Raw genomic sequence first — 17389 nt, 5'->3', positions numbered from 1 at the left:
AAAACACGGAAAAAAAAACTGGCACTAGGCACTGAGTTAATAGGTTAGTCCCAAAAATGATATAAAATGGCATAGAAATGCATATAAGACATCCCAAGTTGATAATATAATAGCATGGAACAATCAAAAATTATAGATACGTTGGAGACGTATCAATATGATACATTGAAGGAATCCCTCATGAAGAAAGGCTTCAAACCCGGTTCACTTGATCCTACTCTTTTCACAAAATCCCATGACAATGAACTACTCGTGTGCCAAATATATGTCGACGACATTATTTTTGGTTGTACTGTCAAACGTTACAATGATGAATTTCCCTGCATGTTGGGTGAAGAATATCGAATGTCCATGATGGGGGAGATGAAAATCTTCTTAGGTCTGCAAATTCGTCAACAACGCAATGGTATCAGAGGAGACTCAAATAATATTCATAGATAATCTGATCATAAATCCACAATTCATCGGATCTCGACAAACACACCGCAAAATAAAGTTACATCGGTTAGATCTCCATGAAGATCATGGATAACTTTGTATTGAAGATCCAACAGAGAGAAGAAGCCATCTAGATACTGGCTATGGACCCGAAGGTGTGTGGTGAACTACTCACGCATCATAGGAGAGGCAATGGTGTTGATGAAGAAGCCCTCCGTGTCCGAATCCCCCTCTGGCAGGGCACCAGAATGGTCCCCAGATGGGATCTCGCGGAGACAGAAGCTTGCGGTGGCGTAAAAGTATTTGCGTGGCTCTCTGTGTTTGTTTCGGGATTTTAGGGAATTTATAGGCGAAAGAGGTAGGGCAGAGGAGGCAAGGGGGCCCACGACCGTGCTAGGCGCCCCCCTAGGGCGCGCCTTGGGAGCTCGTGACCTCCCATGAGACCTCCTGCCTTGGTTCTCAAGTCTTCTGGGTATCTTCTGTTATGGAAAAAATCGTCCCGCAGGTTTTATTCCGTTTGGACTCCGTTTAATATTCTTTTCTGAAAAAGGTCAAAAACACGAAAAAAACAGAAACTCGGACTAGGCACTGAATTAATAGGTTAGTCCCAAAAATGATATAAAAAGGCATACAAATGCATATAAGACATCCCAAGTGGATAATATAATAGCATGGAACAATAAAAAATTATAGATACGCTAGAGACGTATCAAGCATCCCCAAGCTTAACTCCTGCTCGTCCTCGAGTAGGGAAGTGATAAAGACCGGATTTTTGATCTGGAATGCTACCTAGCGTACTTGTTCTTTGTAACTTCTTTATTGTGGCATGAATGTTTAGATCCGTAAGATTCAAAACAATAGTTTAATATTGACATGAAAACAATAATACTTCAAGCATACTAGCAAAGTAATCATGAACTTTTGAAATAACAAGGCCAAAGAAAGTTATCCCTACAAAATCATATAGTCTGGCTATGCTCCATCATCCCCACACAACGAATTTAAATCATGCACAACCCCGGTATTGGCCAAGTAATTCTTTTCGCACTCTTACTTTCTCAAACTTTTTCAAGTCTCACGTAATACATGAGCGTGAGCCATGGATATAGCACTATAGGTGGAATATAGTGTGGTGGAGGTTGTGAGGCAAAAAGGAGGAGATGGTCACATCGATTCGGCGTATCAATGGGCTATGGAGATGCCCATCAATAGATATCAATGTGAATGAGTAGATATTGCCATGCAACGGATGCAATAGAGCTATAAGTGTATGAAAGGTCAAAAAGGAAACTAGTGGGTGTGCACCCAACTTGCTTCCTCATGAAGACCTAGGGCAATTTTGGGGAAGCACATCATTCGAATATACAAGCCAAGTTATATAATGAAAATTCCCACTAGTATATGAAAGTGACAAAACAAGAGACTCTCTATCATGAAGAACATGGTGCTATTTTGAAGCACAAGTGTAGAAAAAAGATAGTAGCGTTGTCCCTTCTCTCTTTTTCTCTCATCATTTTTTGTTTGGGCTCTTTGGACTCTCTTTTTTCATTTAATTTTTTTTGGTGGGCATCTTTAGCCTCTTTTTTTATTTCCTCACATGGGACAATGCTCCAACAATGATGATCATCACACTTTTATTTACTTACAACTCAATACTTAGAACAATAATGACTCTATATCAAATGCCTCCGGCAGTGTACCGGGATGTGCAACGATCTAGCTTAGCGTATGACGTTGAAACATCTCGCTAGCTATCTTAAGATCATGCAATGGGAAAATGAAAATGACGGCACATGTCATGAGACGAAACGGTGAAAGTTGCATGGCAATATATCTCGGAATGGCTATGAAAATGCCATAATAGGTAGGTATGGTGGCTATTTTGAGGAAGGTATATGGTGGGTTTGTGCACTGGCGAAAGTTGCGCGACACTAGAGAGGCTAGCAATGGTGGAAGGTGAGAGTGCATCTATACCATGGACTCACATTAGTCATGAAGAACTCATATACTTATTGCAAAAGTTTTATTAGTAATCGAAACAAAGTGCTAAACGCATACTCCTAGGGGAAGGGTTGGTAGGTGTTAACCATCGTGCGATCCCGACCGCCACACAAAGGATGACAATCAATAAATCAATTATGCTCCGACTTCCTAACATAGCGGTTCACCATACGTGCATGCTACGGGAATCACTAACCTCAACACAAGTATTTCTAGATTCACAACACCCTACTAACATAACTCTAATATTACCATATCCATATCTCAAAACTAATTGTGAGGAATCAAACTTCTCTTACTAATCAATGCACTTGAATATGAAAGTTTTTATTATATCCTCTTTGGATGCCTATCATATTTAGGACTAATTTCATAACACACGCCAATTACCAAGGTACTTAGAGAGAGCACTCTCAAAATAATATAAGTGAAGATCGAGAGTTTTTATTTCTACAAAATATGACACTGCCGTGCTCTAAAAAGATTTAAGTGAAGCACTAGAGCAAAATTATCTAGCTCAAAAGATATAAGTGAAGCTCATGGGAGCAGAATTATCTAGCTCAAAAGATATAAGTGAAGCTCATGGGAGCTAAATTGCCTAGCTCAAAAGATATAAGTGAAGCTCATTGAGTATTCTAACAAATTCATGATGAGTGCATGTCCCTCTCAAAAAGGTGTGCAGCAAGGATGATTGTGATAAAACCAAAAGCAAAGACTCCTATAATACACGACGCTCCAAGCAAAACACATATGATGTGGTAAATAAAAATATAGCTCCAAGTAACGTTGTCGATGGATTGAAGACGAAAGAGGGGATGCCTTCCCGGGGCATCCCCAAGCTTAGGCTTTTCGGTGTCCTTGAATTTGGCTTGGGATGACTTGGGAATACCCAAGATTAGGCTATTTCCACTCTTTATTCCATTGTCCATAAGAACATCACCCAACACTTGAAAACTTCAGAACACAAAACTTAAACAGAAACCCGTGATATCATTAGCATAGGAAAACAAACCACCAACTTTTTAGGTACTGTAGTAACCTTAAGTTCGCTTTAGATTGATGTTATATTACTGTATTATCACTTCTCCATGGCTCGTACCCCCCAATACTAACCATAGTTTCATCAAAATAAGTAATCAACACAACAAAAAACAGAATCTGTCAAAAACAGAACAGTCTGTAGCAATCTGTATATTTCATATACCTCTGCTATCCCAAAAATTCTGAACAATTATGATAACTAGTGAAATTTGCATATCAATCAGCAGCAAAAAGAATCAACTCAAAATTTCTTTGTGGATAGGAATTAGAAATAATTTCATGAGCACAAAGTTTCTGTCTTTTCAGCTTGATTAAACAACTATCACCAAAACTAATCATAAAGGTTCTACTTGGCACAAACACTAATTAAAACATAAAAAAACACAATCATAATAGAATCATGATGGTGTGGACTCAAAAAAACATAAAGTAAAAAGCAAAAATAAATTTATTCATTGGGTTGCCTCCCAATAAGCGTTGTCGTTCAACGCCCTTAGCTAGGCTTAACAATTTCAATTTTGCTCACATAAAAAGTAGTAGTTGAGATATGAAAATGAGCATCATGAATAGCAAAAACACGTTTAAGTCTAATCCACTTCCTATGCATAGGGATTTTGTGAGCAAACAATTTATGGGAACAAGAATTAACTAGCATAGGAAGGCAAAACAAGCATAACTTCAAAACGTTGAACACATAGAGAGGAAGCTTGGTATTTTTGCAATATGTAAAAGCATATGTTCCTCTCTCATAGTAATTTTAAGTAACATCATGAAGGAATCTCACAATATAACTATCATACAAAACATTCTTTTCATGATCAGTTATAGCATAAGGGTCATTACCAAAACTTGGGAAACAAAAAATATCATCTTCATCAAGCATAGCATCCCCAAGCTTGTGGTTTTGCATATCATTAGCATCATAGATATTCGGAGAATTCATACTAACAACATGGCAATCATGTTTTTCATTCAAGCACATATCATGAACCACTTTATAATTTTCTTCTTTCAATACTTCATCAAAATTTTCGGATTCATGATTTTCAAACAAAACTCCATAGAGATAGTCAAGTGCACTCAACTAACTAGCAAATTGTTCATCATAATTTGGTCTTTTGAAATGATTAGCAAGTGGATGAGGATCCATATCAATAGATTTTTAGCAAGCGAAGATGCAAGCAAATAGAAGGCACATGGCAACACAAGCAAACAGAAAGCAAGCAAAAGAAAGGGCGAACGAAAAAGGCAAATATTTTTGTAAATTTTGTTTTTTAGAAGTTGGGGAGAGGAAAACGAGAGGCAAAAGGCAAAAAATGTAAATTCAAGAGATGAGTTTGCGATAGGTACTTGGTAGATATGCTTCACTTGAATACTCCCCAGCAACGGCGCCAGAAATTCTTCTTGCAACTTCTTGAGCTTGCGTTGGTTTTTCCCTTGAAGAGCAAAGGGCGATGCAGCAAAGTATAAATAAGTATTTCCCTCAGTTTGAGAACCAAGGTATCCATCCAATAGGATTATCAAGATGAGGCACCAATGAACCTGCGCAAAAAAAAACAAACTTGCACCCAACGCGATAAAGGGGTTGTCAATCCCTTCACGATTACTTGCAAGGTGAGATCTTACAGAGATGAAAGGTAAATAGAAATAAAAGTGAAGCAAGGTATTTTTGGTGTTTTTGTATGTAGAGCTGAATATATAATGTGTAATATAGACCCGGGGGCCATAGTGTTCACTAGAGGCTTCTCTCATGATAGCAAGTATTACAGTGGGTGAACGGATTACTGTATAGCAATTGATAGAATCGCGCAAAGTCATGACGATATCTAAGGGAATGATCATACATATAGGCGTCACGTCTGAGACAACTAGACCGATACTTTTTGCATCTACTACTATTACTCCACACATCGACCGCTATCCAGCATGCATCTAGTGTATTAAGTTCATAACAAACAGAGTAACGCCTTAAGCAAGATGACATGATGTAGAGGAATAAATTCATGCAACATGATATAAACCCCATATTTTTACCCTTGATGGTAACAACATGATACGTGCCTAGCTACCCCTTCTGTCACTAGGTGAGGACACCGCACGGTATGAATCCAAAACCAAGCACTTCTCCCATTGCAAGAATTATAGATCAAGTTGGCCAAACAAACCCATAACTAGAAGAGAATTACAAGGATGCGAAATCATGCATATAAGAAATCAGAGGAGACTCAAACAATATTCATAGATAATCTAATCATAAATCCACAATTCATCGGATGTCGACAAACACACCACAAAAGAAAGTTACATCGGATAGATCTCCATAAAGATCATGGAGAACTTTGTATTGAAGATCCAAGAGAGAGAAGAAGCCATCTAGCTACTAGCTATGGACCCGAAGGTCTATGGTGAACTACTCACGCATCATCGGAGAGGCAATGGTGTTGATGAAGAAGCCCTCCGTGTCCGAATCCCCCTCCGCCAGGGCACTAGAACGGTCCCCAGATGGGATCTCATGGAGACAGAAGCTTGCGGCGGCGGAAAAGTATTTTCGTGGCTCTCTCTGTTTGTTTTGGGATTTTAGGGAATTTATAGGTGAAAGAGGTAGGGCAGAGGAGGCAAGGGGGCCCACAAGCCTGTTAGGCGCCCCCCCTAGGGCGCGCCTAGGGGCTCGTGACCTCCCACGAGACCTCCTGCCTTGGTTCTCAAGTCTTCTGGGTATCTTCTGTTATGGAAAAAATCATCCCGCAGGTTTTATTCCGTTTGGACTCCGTTTAATATTCTTTTCTGAAAAAGGTCAAAAACATGGAAAAAACAGAAACTGCCACTAGGCACTGAGTTGATAGGTTAGTCCGAAAATTGATATAAAATGGCATATAAATGCATATAAGACATCCCAAGTTGATAATACAATAGCATGGAACAATCAAAAATTATAGATACGTTGGAGATGTATCAGTATGATACATTGAAGGAATCCCTCATGAAGAAAGGCTTCAAACCCGGTTCACTTGATCCTGCTCTTTTAACAAAATCCCATGACAAGAACTATTCGTGTGCCAAATATATGTCGACGACATTATTTTTGGTTGTACTGTCAAACATTACAGTGATGAATTTCCCTACATGATGGGTGAAGAATATCAAATGTCCATGATGGGGGAGCTGAAATTCTTCTTAGGTCTGCAAATTCGTCAACAACGCAATGGTATCTTCATATCTCAAGAGAAATACCACAAGGATGTTCTAAGGAAATTCGGCATGCATGAATGCAAAGGCGTCAAGATTCCTGTGCCTACCATCGACCACCACTGCACTAATGAAAATGGTATAGATTTCGATCAACATGTATATCGTTCTATGACGGGATCTTTATTGTACCTATGCGCATCTAGGCCAGATATTATGCTTAGTGTTTGCATGTGTGCACGTTTCCAAGCAAAACCGAAGGAATCACACCATAAGGCTGTGAAACATATTGTTCGATATCTAGATCACACACCAACACTAGGATTATGCTACCCCAAGGGCTCAAATCTTCACCTCATTGGATATTCTGATTCTGATTATGCTGGTGACCGTGTGGATCGCAAGTCAACATCCGGCACATCTCATTTCCTTGGACAATCCTTAGTCTATTGGTCCTCAAAGAAGCAGAACCATGTATCACTCCCCACTTCTAAACCTGAATACATTGCTACTAGATCTTGTTGTGCTCAACTGCTCCGAATGAAGCCAACCCTCAGAGACTACGACATAAACATGAAGAATGTGCCCCTCTACTGCGACAATGAGAGTGCAATCAAGATAGCCTACAACCCAGTACAACACTCGAAAACCAAGCACATCAAGATTGGTCATCATTTTCTTCGTGATCATGTACTCAAGGGTAATATGATCATCGACCATGTGAAGACTGATGGCCAGCTAGCAGATATCTTCACAAAGACCTTGGATGAGAGAAGGTTTTGCAAGTTGCGGTGTGAGCTAAATATCGTAGAATGTTCAAATGTTTTGTAAACATGCACACATCCTAACACTTATGCAAAATTGATGACTTAGATGTGCAACACACAAAGTAACGATTTTCTTCAGTCAATGAAGAATATCACTATCAGTGTGAAGAAATTAATGAAGAATTTGGCTCATGAAATCATCATTCTTATACGGTGGGTCACGCCACAGCAAACTTTGAAATTCTTCAAGTTAGAAATTATTCAAAGTTGAAATTCTTTAATCTGAGACTTTACACAAATTTCTCAAAACTTTCAAAGTCTTCAAATTCTTCAAAAATTTCGATGATAATCTTCATTGACTTTATTTATATTATTATGAGCTTTCAATGTCCTGAACAACACCCACTTATTGCTAACTCTTCAATTTGGTATTTCTTCTAAAAGAATGTGATCGGACCCGACTCCCCTCTATGCTAAGCTCAACCCAGTCTATTCTCAATTCTTCATATGCATTCTGTTTGACACTTGCTCAAAATCCTCACTGAGTCCTTGTCAGCTGAGGACTTTGCAACAAAATACTAAAAATTTCGAATTTTTAATGTTAGCACAGTAACCGCACCCACTACCCACGATAGGATAACCACGATCTCCATCGCTTCGATCGTGAGTAGCACGTGTCATGTGGAGATGAAGGGGCAAGGGCGGTTCCATCAGAAGTTTTTGATTCAAACCGTTTCACCTGAGCTATAAATAGTCCCTTACCCCCTGAGTGAAAAACTCTTCCTCCCTCTCGACTCCTCCGCTCGAGCTCAAAACCTAGCGTCGCCGCTAGCATCCTCGTCATCGGCGAGGAACAGCTTCACTGCCTCAACCTCGCCGTCGCCGGACTCATGCCGACTACGGAACATCTTCCTCCACCGCCGCCGTAGGTATCTTCAGTCGCCGAGTTAGGGCACTGAAGATCTGAGCCAAAGAACTTCCGTTTTTACCTCCTCGGTTCATCGTGTTCTTCATACAGGGTAATTAAAACTCTATTTTACCATCCTGTTTTATCCATTTATTTTCTTTGAATTTTTTATATCAGTTTTTTTTCAAAGAATCTCTCAGTTGTGCACAGCCATGTCTACAACACTTGATGAATTTCACTAAGCCCTTAAAATTCTTCACGAGATTCCTCAATTGTGCAAATTTTCGAATCTGTAGAACTCTGGAACCCAACATCAGAATGCTTAGTCAAATTCCTCAATACACTGGTCAAATTCCTCAACTTAAGAAATTTTTCAATTCCATCAAATTTGAGAACGCATATGACCTCTCCAAACTCTTCACACCTATACTTTGTTCACAGATACAAAATGTCAGCTGATGAATCACTAGGTTTTCATCAATTTAACTCATTTGCAGCATTTCTTGAAGAAACATTACGTGTATCCTCATATTCCTCAAGAATACAAATTCCTGAGCAAAAACCTCAACTGAAGAAAGAGGAAGACAGAAAATAGAAGGGTGGCCAGAAGCTAGAACAGACACTGTATTTGAGATCCCTGAGGACATATATGCCAAGTACTGCACGCCAGATGAAGAAATACATCAAAAAAACCATGCCTAAACGCAAGATATGGCTTCAAAGGATTGAACGCAGATGGGCTAAGGAGTGAAAGGAATACATATATGTCACTCCAAAATGTGCCAAGAAGTTTGCCCTCACACCTCTTTTGCAAAAAATTGCCACAGGGAGACCAACAAGCAACACATCCTTAAAGCGTAGCCACCATTGAGGACTATCCTGATGAAAAAGACAAGTATTTGTATAGGCTTCAGAAAAAGGCAAAAGCTGATGTCCCAAAGTTTAATGATGATTCTCCTACAGCTGCAACTGCTACCACTTCTTCTGCTGCTGGGGCTTTTGTTACAGAAAAACCTCAGAAGAAAGTTGTGTTGAAGTAACCAGGTCTCAAGCCAAAACCCTCAACAGAGCATATTCCTCACAACGTAGCAACAACTGTCAAATCCTCAACTGCAGTGAAGTCTTCACCTCCTCTGTAGACACAGCTCAGTAACCATCAATCAGAAAATCCAAGTTCATATGTGCTATCTGCCTCAGGCTCAGGTCCAAAATCTTCACCTGGTCTACTGAAGACAAAGATGGCTGCTGGTAGAGGTACAAGGCCAAGCCCATGCAAGGTTGTCAACATTCATTCTGCATCAGAAGGAAGTGAAGAATATGATGATGAAACGTTTTAACCCATTATCAGAAATAAGCAAGAAAGGGTTGCACAAGCGACTGGCATCACCATTCCCCTCGCACTAGATCAAAAAGTACTGTTGAACTTCATCGAACTTTGGTATGAGGATCCAAACACACCAATTGATGGCTTGAAACTTCCACCTCGACTCAGTCACATGTTCGCTTCATTCATCAATGAAGCAAAATGGAAGGATCAACAAGACAAACAAGCTCGGGTTGTGAAAGCAAAAAAGGAGAAGTACTTGAAGCAAAACATCCTCAACCTGACGCCTGAGAAACTTGTCTCGATTCAGACTAAGTTGAAAACCCTCACTAACAAATACACTAGTATTCATGCACATCGCAAAGGTGTCAAAGTGAGGTTTGTCCAAGCTGCACTCGTGCAATTGAAGAATACAACAACAGGGTTTCTCCAAAGCAACCAATAAATCCTCAGCCAAGCTATACGGTGCAACTGGCTAATGAAAATGAAGAACCAACTGCTGATGAAATTACTCAGAATATTACAGCTAAAGAATCTACCAGGCCTAACACTGCGAAAGTAGTGTGTGCTGAAAATGCTCCTTCACCAAAGTCTTCAAAAGTGAAGGAAATGACTCTTTCGTCTGCATCAGACGTGAAGAAAACAAAAGCTGCTGGGAAGGAGGCCAAGAAGAGAAAGGCTTCAACACCTACAATGTCTTCAGAAGCAAAATGCATGAAGACTCTGTCTGCTACATCATCAGCTCCGGTGGATGCAACTCCCCTCAATGTTGCACCATCATATATGATTGTTCCATTTGGTGAAGAGCATTTCATTCCAGAACAGGATGAGGAAATGGATGATAATCGCTCTGCTGCATCCACACCAATTGATGAGGAAATTCAAGAAGATCAAATTCCTCAAACTGAAGAAATTAGTGATGAAGAAAAAGAGGCTGATGAAGACATTGGAATCAGCACACCAGTTATCCATGATGAGTTTTGGGAAAAGGCTCACCCAAACTCGCCAATATCAGCTAAATTCCTGAAACTCCTGCAGCCACAGAAATTCTGACTAGCTCTGAAGAAAAGAGCTCACATGTGAAATCAGCACCAGATCAAGATTCAGCTGTATCAGCTGAAGAAACTACATCTCCTCACTCGGCACAACAAATTCCTCAAGCTGAAAAACAAGCTCCTAATGAAAATGTCTCATCTCAGGATAGAAATACTTTTGATGAAACTACAATTGTAGTGGTAAATCCTGAAACTGGAATTGTGGTGGCCAGAAATCTTCAAGATGATCAACAACATAATCTTCAACCAAAGCCTCATCAGCCCGTCTCAAAGAGGCCAAAGTTTCTGAAGGAAGACTTCTATGACGAACGTCATTTCTTCACTCGAGAAAACCCTTATGATAGGCTTCGAATTAGGCACCGAAAGTTCTGGGCCAGAACTCAACCTAACTACTATGCTTCTGTGATTTGTGGAAGAAAGAAGATATTTCTTCACACCCACATTCCTCATTGTGACATGGACGAAATTCCTTGCTTCACCCCAGTACTGAATGTTCTTCACTAAGCAGGGCTACTGCCATTCTCTACAGATATCGGTGACTGGAATACTGACATTATTCTTCAGTTTTATGACACACTACATATGTTAGGTGACCCCAAAGACATCAACACTTGGTTCTTGGACTCAAAGACACAACACACTCACTACAAAGCTCCAGCCACATAATTGCTTCAAGCTATTCCACTCAATTCCTTCAGAATATGCAGTCAGATTGTATGATGAAAGGGAACTGCCAAATAAGCTCATGGAATGCCTCATGAAACCTTTGGCTTAGGGACAACCTCCAAGGACTAGATTCTTGGTGAAGGACTTGAAGTATGAGCCCAGAACTGTCTACATAATTTTGTCATATTCCATCGCACCTATCAAAGGGCATGACAATGAAGAAGATGTTGTAGGCATCATGAAGAATATCTTGTTCAATGTCATTCATGGCATCCCCATTAACCTTCATTTGAGCTGAAGATATCTGCGCCTTGGATCATGAGATTCATTAGGAACAAATCCGCCATCAACTACCAAGCTGACTTTCAGAATCCCCTTGTTTATGACCGCCTATGAAAATCATCAAGAAATCTTTTGAACCAGTTGAAGGCAAAGGCAAGTCAATGATTGATGAAGAAAATCGGCCCTCGATAGCCAATTTCGCAAGGATGACTCTTATTCCTCATATGATGACACTGGCACTCAAGAACCTTCAATCCCAACTTCCCCAAGGGTGATGACTAACAGAGAGCTTCTCCTCAGTCTTCACCAAAAAGTCGATCACAATCACAAGTGGGTAAAACGCCAGTTTCGCTCCATTGTGAAAACCCTCAACGACACTCAAAATGCTATGAAGAAAAATCACTAGTATCTTCATGAGGTATTTGATCGCACTCGGGCCATTCTGTCTCATCTGAAGATCCGACAGGAACTTGAATAATCGGAATTCTCTCGCGACTTTGACTGGACATGACCATCGAAGAAGAAATTCAAGTCTATTCGAGTTCCTGACTTGGTGGACAACTCATTTTCTTCATTCTGCACTACCGATTCAAATGAAGAACTCGAGGATAGCGCAACAAGGCCAACAAGGAAGTATGACTCGAATACTGCTCGCGCCTCTTCCTCAACACAGAAGTGAAATTCTTCATGATTGTTAGTCCCTAGTTTCATCCCTTTTCATCACTTGACGACAAAGGGGGATAAATCTGTGAGTTAGTCTTCAAGCGGGATTTATTTATGGGCTTATAAACTTTATTAAGTTACAAACTCTTGGTTCTTCTGAAGTTTTTATGTAATGAGTTGGAACTTAAGCCCGATGGTGTTCTCACACTTTTGAACGTTTTTTTTCTTCGCCTGATTATTCCTCAAGTTAACTAATGCAGGCATGCTGAAATTCGCTAGACACCATTTATCATCATGCATCTTGAGTTCCTCATACTATATGTCAAATGCATGGATGAATTGCAAGATACACGGAGAGATCTCCATGATATAAATCATCAATGTGCATCTACTATTCAAAGCAAATTCCTCAAAATATGCACATCTTCACGGGGAGTTTCTCTGTATCTTGACTTCAAATTCCTCAAACTCAATACTTACATTTCATATTGTTATCTCCGTTGAAAACTTAACCTAATTGTCATCAACCACCAAAAAGGGGGAGATTGTGATACGTCTCAAACGTATCTATAATTTTTGATGGTTTCATGTTGTTATCTTGCCATCTTTGGATGTTTTATGTACCTTTTATATCTTTTTGGGGACTAACTTATTAATTCAGTGCCAAGTGCCAGCTCCTGTTTTTTCTGTGTTTTTGGCTCTTTTCAGATCTGATTTTGGAACTGAGTCCAAATGGAATAAAATCCCCAAAATGATTTTTTTCCTGGACGGAAGAAGATCAGGGGGCTGTGGGCCAAGCCAGGAGGGCTCCAGGGAGCCCACAAGCCCCCACTCCGCCACAAGGGGGAGGCGGTGGTGGCAGGGCTTGTGGCCTCCCTGAGCGCCCCCTGACCTAGATCTTTGGCCTATATATTCCCTAAAATACAACAAAAAATCGGGGGATCCACGAAAATACTTTTCCGCCGCCGCAAGCTTACTTTTCCGCGATATCTCATCTAGAGACCGGGCTTCTTCATCATCATCATCGCCCCTCCAATGAATCGTGAGTAGTTCACTTCAGACCTACGGGTCCGTAGTTAGTAGCTAGATGGCTTCTTCTCTCTCTTGGATCTTCAATACAAAGTTCTCCATGATCTTCATGGAGATCTATCCGATGTAATCTACTTTGGCGGTGTGTTTGTCGAGATCCGATGAATTGTGGATTTGTGATCAGATTATCTATGATATATATTTGAGTCTTTGCTGATTTCTTATATGCATGATTTGATATCCTTGTAAGTCTCTCCGAGTCTTGGGTTTTGTTTGGCCAACTAGATCTATGATTCTTGCAATGGGAGAAGTGCTTGGTTTTGGGTTTTTACCATGTGGTGACCTTTCCCAGTGACAGTAGGTGCAGCAAGGCACACATTAATTAGTTGCCATCAAGGGTAACAAGATGGGCTCTGTCGTTGATATGAGATTGTCCATCTACATCATGTCATCTTGCTTAAGGCGTTACTCTGTTCTTTTGGACTTAGTACACTAGATGCATGCTGGATAGCGGTCGACGTGTGGAGTAATAGTAGTAGATGTAGACAATATCGGTCTACTTGTTTTGGATGTGATGCCTATTGATATAATCATTGCCATAGATAACGTCACGACTTTGCGCGATTCTATCAATTGCTCGACAGTAATTTTTTTACCCACCGTCTACTTGCTTTCATGAGAGAAGCCACTAGTAAACACTATGGCCCCCGGTTCTATTCACATCTATCGGTTCCACTTTCGCTTTTACTTTGCTTTGTTACTTTGTTGCTTTCAGTTCTCACATGGCGAACAATTTATAAGGGATTGACAACCCCTTCATAGCGTTGGGAGCAATATTTTTGTGTTTGTGCAGGATCTTGTGATACTCCTCCACTGGATTGATACCTTGGTTCTCAAACTGAGGGAAATACTTACCACCGCTGTGCTACATCACCCTTTACGCTTCGAGCGAACTCCAATGCAAGGCTCCAAGGCCACGGGGGAAATCCTTTGCATATTTTCCTAGGAAGTCCCTTATGGCGTAGCCGTAACAGAAGGATTCCTGGTGTCGTCGACGCGACTATTCTTGGCGCCGTTACCAGGGAAGCACAGTTGACATCAGAAGTATTTCTGGCGCCGTTTCCGGGGAGGAGAGATCAAGATCTATCCAAGTAGGTCTCACAAACTCATCTCTTGCATTTAGTTTTGTTGCCAGTTGCCTCTCGTTTTCCTCTCCCCCACTTCACATTTGCCGTTTTCATTTGCCTTTCTCCTTCGCCGTTTTCTTTTGCCTTTGTTGTTTCCCTTTGCCGGTTTTCTTGCTTGCTTGTGTGCTTTTTTTTTTGTTGAAGTCATCATGGCTGAAAACACCAAACTTTGCGACTTCTCGAGCACTAATAATAATGATTTTATTAGTACTCCGATTGCTCCCGCCACTAATGCGGAATCGTATGAAATCAACGCAGCTTTGCTGAATCTTGTTATGAAAGAGCAATTCTCTGGCCTTCCTAGTGAAGATGTCGCATCCCATCTCAATACCTTCATTGAGCTTTCCGATATGCAAAAGAAAAGAGATGTGGATAATGACGTGATTAAGTTGAACTTTTTCCTTTCTCGTTGCGAGATCGCGCAAAAACTTGGTTTTCTTCTTTGCCTAAAAATAGTATCGATTCTTGGGATAAGTGCAAAGATGCTTACATATCCAAGTATTTTTCGCCGGCTAAGATCATCTCCTTACATAACGATATCATGAATTTCAAGCAACTTGATCATGAACACGTTGCACAATCTTGGGAGAGGATGAAGCTTATGATTAGAAATTGTCCCGCTCATGGCTTGAGTTTGTGGATGATTATACAAATCTTTTATGATGGCTTGAATTTCGCTTCTCGCAATATCTTGGACTCCACTTCAGGTGGAACGTTCATGGAAATCACGTTAGGAGACGCTACAAAACTCCTAGACTATATCATGACCAACTACTCTCAGTGGCACACTGAAAGGTCGCCTGCTAGCAAAAAGGTGCACGCTATAGAAGAAATTAACTCGCTTAGTGCTAAGATGGACGAGTTGATGAATTTGGTTGCTAGTAGAAATGCTACTGTAGATCCTAATGACATGCCACTATCTTCTTTGATTGAGAGTAGCAACGCTAGTTTGGACGTGAATTTTGTTGGTAGGAACAATTTTGGCAACAACAATGCTTTTAGAGGAAACTATGTTCCTAGGCCTTTTCCTAGTAACCTCTCTAACAATTATGGAAATTCCTACAACAACACTTATGGAAATCACAACAAATTACACTTTGATTTAGAGAGTAATATCAAAGAGTTCATCAACTCTCAAAAGATTTTCAATGCATCCATAGAGGAAAAACTACTCAAAATTAACGATTTGGCTAAGGGCGTTGATAGGATGTCTTGTGATATTGATGCTTTGAAAGTTAGATGCGCTCCTCCGAAGGTCAACTTGGATGAAACTTTGAAAGCTATGCGTGTCTCCATGAATGAGAGCAAAGAAAGAACCGCCCAAATTCGTGCTAGGCATGAATGGTTTGAAAGGGTGCCTTCTAGTGATGCAAATCACGAAGATCTTAAAGTGCTTGGTGTGTCTCCTCTTGAATCTTTGCTTTCGCGTGTCAAACCAATTTATGGAGGGGCTGGATATGAATCCACTTTGGTTGAAAAACACCACAATGATTCGGAGTCCACCCATCTTGATGGTAAAGGTGTGGAGAGTGGAGTAGAAGAAGTCAAAATTTTGGGTAGTAACGAAACTCCCACTTTGGATCTCAAGGAATTTAATTATGATAATTGCTCCTTGTTTGAATGCATTTCTTTGATGCAATCCATTGCAAACTCTCCACATGCTTATAGCCAAAGCAAAGCCTTTACCGCGCATATCGTACATGCTATGATGAAATCTCTTCAAGAGAAGCTTGAGCTAGAAGTCTCTATACCTAGAGAACTTCATGATGAGTGGGAACCTACTATCAAAATCAAGATCAAAAACTATGAGTGCAATGCTTTATGTGATTTGGGTGCTAGTGTTTCCGCGATTCCGAAATCTTTATGTGATATTGTTGGTTTTCATGAGATTGAAGAGTGTTCTCTTAATTTGCATCTTGCGTATTCTACTGTCAAGAAACCCATGGGAAGGATCGATGATGTTCTTATTGTTTCAAATAAGAACTATGTACCCGAGGATTTCATTGTACTTGACATAGATTGCAATCCTTCATGTCTCATTATTCTTGGTAGACCTTTCCTAAGGACTATTGGTGCTATCATCGATATGAAGGAAGGGAATATTAGATTTCAGTTTCCTTTGAAGAAGGGCATGGAGCACTTTCCTAGAAAGAAAATAAGATTGCTTTATGAATCTATGATGAGGGCTACTTATGGTTTGAGCACCAAAGATGACTATACGTGATTCCATCACTTTTTGCCTAGCTAAGGGCGTTAAACAAAAGCGCTTGTTGGGAGGCAACCAAACAAATCTATCCTTTTTCTTTCTGTTTTGTGTTTTCCACACTTTCATAATTCTGTTATAATTGTGTTTTTTTGTGTTTCTTTTTGCGTTTGTGCCAAGCAATACCGTTATGATTAGTCTTGGGGATGATCGTTTGGTCATGTTGGAAAAGACAGAAAGTTTATGCTCACGAAAAGATTTTATTTTTCTGCAAGAGCTTTCGAGTTGATTCTTTTTGTTGCTGATTGCTAGGCAAATTATTCAGACTGTCTTAATTTTTCAGAATTTTTGAAGTACCAGAGGTATACAAAATATATAGATTGCTACAAACTGGTATGCTGTTAACAGATTCTGTTTTTGTTGTGTTGGTTGCTTATTTTGATGAAACTATGGATAGTATCGGGGGTATTAGCCATGGAAGATTGAAAATATAGTAACCCAACATCAGCACAAGTAGAATTTAAGTTTGCTCCAGTACCTAAGGAAGTGGTGGTTTGCTTTCCCATACTAATGTTATCACGAGTTTCTGTTTAAGTTTCGTATTGTGAAGTTTTCAAGTTTTGGGTGAAGTTCTTATGGA

The sequence above is a fragment of the Hordeum vulgare genome, chromosome 7H, assembly GCF_904849725.1.
Source record: "Hordeum vulgare subsp. vulgare chromosome 7H, MorexV3_pseudomolecules_assembly, whole genome shotgun sequence".
Lineage (NCBI taxonomy): Eukaryota > Viridiplantae > Streptophyta > Magnoliopsida > Poales > Poaceae > Hordeum > Hordeum vulgare.
The sequence above is the reverse complement of the archived record's forward strand: the minus strand, read 5'-3'. Positions refer to the sequence as shown.